Here is an 8,271-nt window from a genome sequence, read left to right as displayed (position 1 = left end):
GGCAAATGCAGACATGGTTTTATGTTTACATAGTGTTCTCCCAACCGTAGCGCGACGTAAAAAGACAGTATAAGTCATTATAATCAGTAATTATATCACCAATGAAATAAAACTTTACCAATCTGATACATCCTGGTCCAGTCGTGCCTGATCGATCAGCTTGGTCATCTGCATTTTCCGGATCAGATTCGGCCTCGAATTGATAGGTAGTACCGTCATTATCACCTGTCATTATTGCTTACGGAGCTGATGTTCGAAATACAGTATGGTAAGGAGCGTGACATTTCCGTCACACACTTAAGGTTTTGGGGCCAATCACAATGCACTGGATCGCTGGCCAATCAGTGTACACCACGCTTTTCAGAATGATGAGCTTTGTAAAAATGGATGCATTTCAGAAAGGCGGGGCACAGAGGAGCAACAATAATGTACAGTATGTGTAAAATAATAACTTTTTTAAATCTAAAACCAGGTACATATTAGAACCTTTTTAAAGGGTATCATCACAGTGACAGCTTTTGTACCATTTGTTCGTAGAGTGATATTCACAATTATGATGGTCTCCCCTATAGATTATTATGGGGAGCAGTGTATGTATTTTAATAAAACCGCCCTGTTCATTTCTCTTGATGACTGACAGGCCTGATGACTGGCCACAAAATGATGTCATTAACAATTATTTCCAGGAAGTTTCCATGCGATATGCATCAGAGTAGTTCCTTTAAGTGGATAACACCAATAGGAAATAAGTAGATAGGAACTACCTAAACGCATATGGCTGCTTTTAAAATTGATGGTCTCTGTGTGCCTTCAGGGTACAAGAGAGAGACAGAATAAAGGCTTTGAATAGTGTCTCTGAATCTTGGTTATTCTTTTTTCTAATTCTTTCACACAACAATGAACTTCCTGCCCGAACCTCTCAACCCTCTTGCTAACTGTGTGCTATGTTGGGGGTTTGTTTGTGGTAGTCAGAGAGTCTTGCTGCGCCCTGTAAGAGGAAGCTTCATGTAATTGAGTTAACTAAGAACACTAACTCGCATCTGTAGCAGAGGAACAGATGTACGTCTCTAGCAGGAAGATGAAAAATTCAGGGCTTTGTTGCTTTTTATTTCCCTTTTCCCTTAAATACTTCACATTCTAACTGAATCATTTTACTCAACACTGGAGAACCACGAACAATGAGATTTTAACTCCATTACCACAATATCCTTCTACTGTGTCATAGCCAGAGCGGTATACACTGTATAAATTTCAAGGAACAGTTCATCCTAAAATGAAAATCGACTTTCTTCCTTCCATAGAACACAAACAGAGATACTTTGAAGGAAGTCTAAGCTATTTTTTCATACAATGAAAGTGGAATATGATTTATCCCAGGCCTGACTACACAATATTCTATAAGGAAGACATTCCATCCACAATTAAAGTGAGTGTTGCACAACAGTTGCATAACTGTTTTATTCTTGTAGCATTTGGCTCAAAACATCCAATGAATCTCAAGTTTAAGGTTCTGGTATGGGCAGGTCTACTAGTGTATTGAATAGTTATTTTCTAACTATTTTGCCCTCCATTAAATGTTCCCACTTATGTGCATGGCATATTGTGATTTGGGTAACACTTTACAATAAGGTTCATTGGTTAACATTAGTTAATGTATTAACTAACATGATCTAACAATGAGCAATACATTTGTTACAATATTTATTAATCTTTGTTAATGTTAGTTAACCAACTAAATCCAACTGTTCAGTGTTTGTTCATAGTGCATTAACTAATGTTAACAAATACAACCTTTGATTTGAATAATTAAGTAAATGTTGAAATTAATATTAACTAAGATGAATTAATGCTGTAGAAGTATTGTTCATTGTTCATGTTCACTAATTAACCTTAGTGTAATGTGTTACCATGATTTGTCACAAAACACACAAGAGACAATGATGTCAAACATGTTGCATTAATTCTTGAGGGGCACAAACATGAATAGGTTATCAATTGAGAGTATATAATGGAGGGGAAGATTTTCAGTTAAAAATCCTGACTGGGCGAGAGGAGGAGCTGGGGATGGAGGAGGGTAATTAGCTCCTGAGAAACGCGATAGCTGCTGATAATACTGAAGGAGCTTATATATGTATATGGTGATAGGCGTCGTATTCCTATAGGTAGATGTGGATCAGCTGAGGGTCAGCTGATGCGAGCTTGACTAACGTGACCTGCCAGAACTAACGCTACGCTTGATACTAATAGAAATATTAGCACATTGACTAAATTTGAGGTATTTGTGGACCTGGACAGCACCTGGTCTCTTCATTCCTTCATTGTATGGAAAATAGCTGCTTGCACATGCTGCTAAATTTCCCCTTTTGTAATAAAAAGAAAAAAGAAGGCCATACGTGGCATCAGGGTGAGAGAACTTCACTTGTGACTGTATTTTCCCTGTACTAACTCTATGAAATATATAAGCCTCCCAATATATATATTATATGATTCGACATGAAAAAAATATTAACTAAACAGTGACACAGATAAAAAACTGCACAGATTATCAGAGGTGAAGTTCCTCGCAGCACTTAAGTGAGGCTAGTCCTAACACCTTGCACTATATAGCTGTTTACTAGCCAACCTCAGGTAATGTAATGGTGGGTAATGACTCTCATACGTGCATACATACACATACATGGGGTAGATGTTTGCGGTCTTGTGTGAGCCTGTGTGACGTTGACATTGATAGAGCTAAATGAATGGGGCGCCATTAGTTCTGGGTCATTACATCGCTAAACTGGGGTTTCGCTGCAGAGAGAGCAGAAACAGCACGGTGGTCGACCGCCGCTTTTGTGGTTCAGGCCCGCCATCATTGTCATTGTGCTGTCATTTCACTTTATGCAGTAAACGTTGTTATAAATGCAGCAAAAATGAAATTTCATTGGTCAAATTTGCAGTTCTTCTTCAACAAAAATGAATCTGCTCCAAGAGGATTCAGTTATTACAGACATAAATGTGGGGCAAAGATGTTCTGGCAAAGTGAGAAATAACAGTCTATTCCCAAGGCCAGAACATGAAGGGGTTCAAAAAACAAAAGGTGTCCAGACGGAGCCAAAATTCCCTCCTCTTTTCTACCTCTCTCTCCCTGACTCAATTATGAGTGCCGTTTCCCTCCTGTCAGTAAAACCCCTTCAGCACACCGCTCTTCAAAAGCAGCTCTGACTCAATCAGCTACACTCAACATTAACACACGCTAATTATTCATGAGGCTGAAGTCACCGCGACCACAGAGAAAACCTCACCGCATCTCCTCGTTAATGTACACGTTTCTCTCCAACGTACCTCAATCCATGCCAAGACATCCAACGCAATCACAGCTGTGTTAAACCGGGTTTACATCTGGTCAGGGGAAAGCAATTCTACTCTTTTATGTAATCAATGAAATATGTCTGTCGTTTACTGTTGGAAATGTGATTACTGGCCCGTCTGGCTGTGGCTACAGTAACAAGAGCGCTGTTAACATCGTCACAGTAACGCTCCGGGAAAGGTATTGCCTGTCAGTGCCCAGCGAGGACGGAGTTTATTCCTTCTTAATAGGCTTTGGGCTGAGTTCCCACCGGAGAGTTTGGTTGACAATCTGACAAAGTTATCTGGAGATAAATGGGTTATGGAGCGGAGAGAAAGGGCCAGAGAGAGAGTGAGTGAGTGAAAATGTCTCAGATTTGATGGAGGTTTGATGGAGGATGTAGCCAGGGGTCCAGAGGTCTAGGCAAGTACAAACGCATGCTGTACCATAAAAACATACACAGAGTCTTACATTCTGGTCCGTTTGCTAAATTTGTGTCCATGCACTATTAACACTGTTTTCAAACTCAACCACCAAAATATTAGCTATGTTCCAACACCTAGAGCGGCCTACCTTGATGCCATTTGTTTAAGTCATCATAGGCACGCTTCAGACACAAAGGCAGTTCCAAAAGGTAGGTAGCAAGCAATTTAGCATAATTTTAAAAAGTGTGCTTATTACAGAAATAAAATACTTTAAAAGAATATACATAAATGCAAACTGAATGTAGTTTTCGGACACATACCCCCGGTTTCACAGAAAAGGCTTAAATTAAAAAAATTAATTTAAATTAATTAAAATTAAAGTTTTAACTGTTTTAACTGAAAGCAACTTGTACTGGCATATCTAAAAATATGTCAGTGCCATTGTTTTGTCTCAAGATGTACACCAGCAATGTTTTTAGTTTTTTTTAAGGCACATTTATAAAAGCTACTTATGACCCAATTGAACTAAGAACTAATCCTGGCTTAGTCTAAGCCCTGTCTGTGAAACCGGTTATAATTTATGTAATCATCTTTAGCACCATTAGCCATACAGCATGCTAACAAGCACATTCAGAAACTCAATTCAGAGACATTCACAAAATATTAAATGTGATACTTTTGGATATGAAGATTGAGCACGAACAGTTGGTTCGACCCATCTTTTAGAATCAACTATGTGCAAATCCAGCGTTGAACTGACCCTCGTTTGCGAAGCAGTAAACCCTAAAACAGAACATTTGTAATGTTTATGTGGCGCAGACATTATATCAATAGGTGATATAGCAAGGACATAAGCATGGTGTATGCCTCACTCAGGGCAGGATCTATGCTAATAGGGCAGATCGTCACCAATCATGGGCGGGTCTTGCCCCTACTATGACGTCACAGTAGGGGGAAATCTGGAACAGAGTATTTTTAGACACTGCTTCTGATTTATGAAGATTATAAGAAAGAAGAGGGTACCTCCATTATAGGCTGGTTGTTTACACACACTGTTGAGCCATGAATTTTGCATAATAGGTCCCCTTTAAATGAATAATTGATTCTTGTCCATCAAACACCTTTTTGTCCGTCTGGGAAGTTTCCACTTAACAGTTTGATGTGTGTCGAGTTGGTAAAAAATTTAATTATTTTGAATTTAATAACAAACACATAAAACCTTTAGCGCTGTTGTAACAAAAATAAAGAGCAGTGGATTTGTATTAGTTGTGTAACTGATGCTTTTTTTATGCTGCAACAGTGAATTATAGGAAATGTTTTGTCGCGCAAGCCTCTCAGCTCGCAGCTAAACAAGTAATATTTTCTTGTGTGCTTATTACTTCTCATCAACACAAAATGTGTTCAAACTAAGCTGTATACAGTCACCATTCAAAATTATTTTCATTATTACAACTCACTAACATCATTCTGCTTTCGCCACTATTCTTCTGTTGACGTGCACCCAGCTCGGAATGTCAAGTCTTCGACAAGTGGTGTATTTATGCGCACTTATCTCATGAATAGGATCATTCAACATGACTGCAGACCAACAAAATGTACCCAATATGGCAGACAAGTTCAGAGAAACGTCTAGTATATACATTCTTTGAATTACTGACAGGCATCAGTTAACAAAGTTCAATCTAATTAAAATGTTCTTCTGTTACTCAATATTTGTCTGTGCTGTGCTTTTTTTGTGCTTATTAGAGTGTTTTTAGCATAGCAACATGGTAGCAAGTTGTCAAGTTTCCTGTGTGTTTCACATGAGGAGTATCTGTATGGCATGCAGCGTTGCCACCTTTGTAGAATGATACAAATCTAGGTTACAGCATGCTACCTTAAAGGATAACTGCTTATGTAGATAGGAAACTGCTCGCTATAGGTTTTGGAAAAAATATTTTATTAACAGTTGTACTGTAGTGCAGTAGTTAATGTTAACTAATAACATAATATCAGTAAAAGTCTGTAATTTCTATGGTTCATCTGATGTGCGTGCCTGTCAGTTCATGTTATGGCAGCGGCCCTTATGACTGGAGAGAATGAAGCCTTTAAATGTCATGATAGCAACATCTGATCAACCTAATTAGAGAGAGAGAGACCTCATCATGGACCTAAACATTGAGGGGACGTGACAACTACACACTTTCAAAAAGGGCTCTGTTTCAAAACCAAGTAGTCTAAGATGCCTTGCTGTCTACTACCTACATTGGGAGCTGCCTTCTAAGATAGCAAATCCTAACCGAATGCTACCTTATACAGTAAGTGACGGGCTGACAGCTTTGGAATGTTACTCAGTAGGCAGCAACTCAACAAAAAGAGCTCTCGTCATGTAAAGTGCAACGGAAACACAATTGATTCCAATGGAGTTTGATGTTAGCATGTTGCTATGCTAATGAGACAATAATACATAAGAATTAAATAAACATTAGGTGCATTGTCCAACAAGTTAAACTAATTTTATAAATACGTCTTGGTATTGAATGAATAGTATTTATAATGAACATTTCTTTCAATTTGTCTGCCATCTCGGATGATTTTTTTTTTCTTGTCATCTGTGAAGGTCTTCATTGGAAATCACCATGAAATCACTCAGTGCTGTAAACTCTTGACTGTTGATTAGTGCTGGGAAGGATAAAAAAGACAAAATGTTTCACATTTGCAATACTGTTATCCGGTTCAGATGTGACAGTGTTGTAAACACAGAACATAAGTAAGTGTGTGTGTGTGTGTGTGTGTGTGTGTGTGTGTGTGTGTGTGTGTGCGTGTGTGTGTGAATTGATTTTGCCCAGCGAGACAGACTCTGCTAATGGCGTCTTGGCCTGACTGAAACATATACCAAAGTGATTATTCATTACAGGGCCATTTCATGGTGTTCATCACTACAGAAGCTTCTGTCTCTCAAACCAGCCGTGCTGGAATAGCCCGAGGAAACACTGTCAAATCTGTGCGAGTGTGGCGGTCCTGCTAGCTCACTAAGACTTCCCCCAGCGTGCTTCACAGAAAGGGGCAAAAAAGAAGAATATGTTAAGGAGGGCTGCCTCATATGCGGTCAGACTTGAGAATAATGGCTTAAAAAAATGAGTTCATTAAGCTACAGTGGTGTTGTATGGTTGCTATGCTGTATGATTATGAATTTTATATGCAAATCTGTACATTAACCTTGTGTAAAACTTAAATAAGCAGGCTATGTGTAGATTTGCTGTGCTTTTTAATGTATGTGCTGTAAAACCTTTTTGCCATTTTTGAGTCTGATTGACAGCGCCATAAATCTGCATTTTATATGTATGTCTAATAGAACTGGACATGTTTATAAAAAATAAAAATTAGAAATAAAATCTCTTAAATTTGTCAACAGTGAGAGAGAGATAGCAGATACCAAGCAAGTCTGACATTACAATGTGAACTAAGTTTCTCATTATTCTCCCAAGATAAAATGATTTCAGCTGATATTCATATACAGTAGCCACATTAGCCTAACTAGATTTTATAACTCTATATGACTATAGGCCTACGTGCGGTCACATTTACCATTGCTGCGAAATTCTGTGGGCAAAATCTTGTCTTTAAAATAGAAATCCACTAGATCTGGAGTTTCACGTGAAACAGATAATAGATTACACTCGTTTTCAAGTTGGTTACGCAAATTCGGCATGTTGACCAACAGAAAGTCACTTCTGAGATGTGCTTCATGTATCACTACACTATTGCGTACGCCTGCAAAATAATTTTGCTAATGTGACTGCACCTTAAGGTTGCTGTATGGCAACAAATGTTTCTAATTGTATTTCTCCTTAGGAATTAGGAGTGGTATATGAGACACCATGGACATTTAAATGAACCATAAATGAGTGCTCCCTTAAGTCTCATGAGCTGAAAGAGCAACCTCTGAGCAATAAAAGTTTCCTCTAGGTGCAGATGTGTTGAAATGTGTACACTCCCTTTTGTGGACATGCCTGTCTGCACCAACACTTTATTTCTCCTTTGTTGTGTGTGTGTGTGTGTGTGTGTGTGTGGTTGTGTGTGTGTTTATGATGGTCAGAGCCTCAGCTGTCCCAAAGCTGAAATTGGCAATAAAGTTGAGCTCATATAGATCAACTGAGTGGGCTAAGGGTGGACCTGTCACCTCGGCCATCTCTCTCTCTCTCTCTCTCTCTCTCTCTCTCTCTCTCTCTCTCTCATTCCCTCTGTAACACTAACACATAAACACAGTTTAAGAGGATACACACTCTTTTTTATCATGATATACAGTATATCATGAATTGCTAATATCAGGAGTAGGCCCATTTGCCATTAAAATAGTTTTTAAAAGTACTAGACTTTTGTTGGTTGCTAAAAGCATGAACAAATTAGGCAACATATTTAATAAACAAATACACAAAGGTTGGCAGATGTGTTTAACTTTTATAAATGCGGGTTTTCCTATTAAACGGAAATCTGCTGCTGGCTGTCCAGATTAAATATGTGCCTGGTCATGAGACA

This window comes from Abramis brama (genome assembly GCF_963993115.1).
Source record: "Abramis brama genome assembly, chromosome: 24".
Taxonomy (NCBI): Eukaryota; Metazoa; Chordata; class Actinopteri; order Cypriniformes; family Leuciscidae; genus Abramis; species Abramis brama.
Note: the sequence above shows the minus strand (reverse complement) of the source record.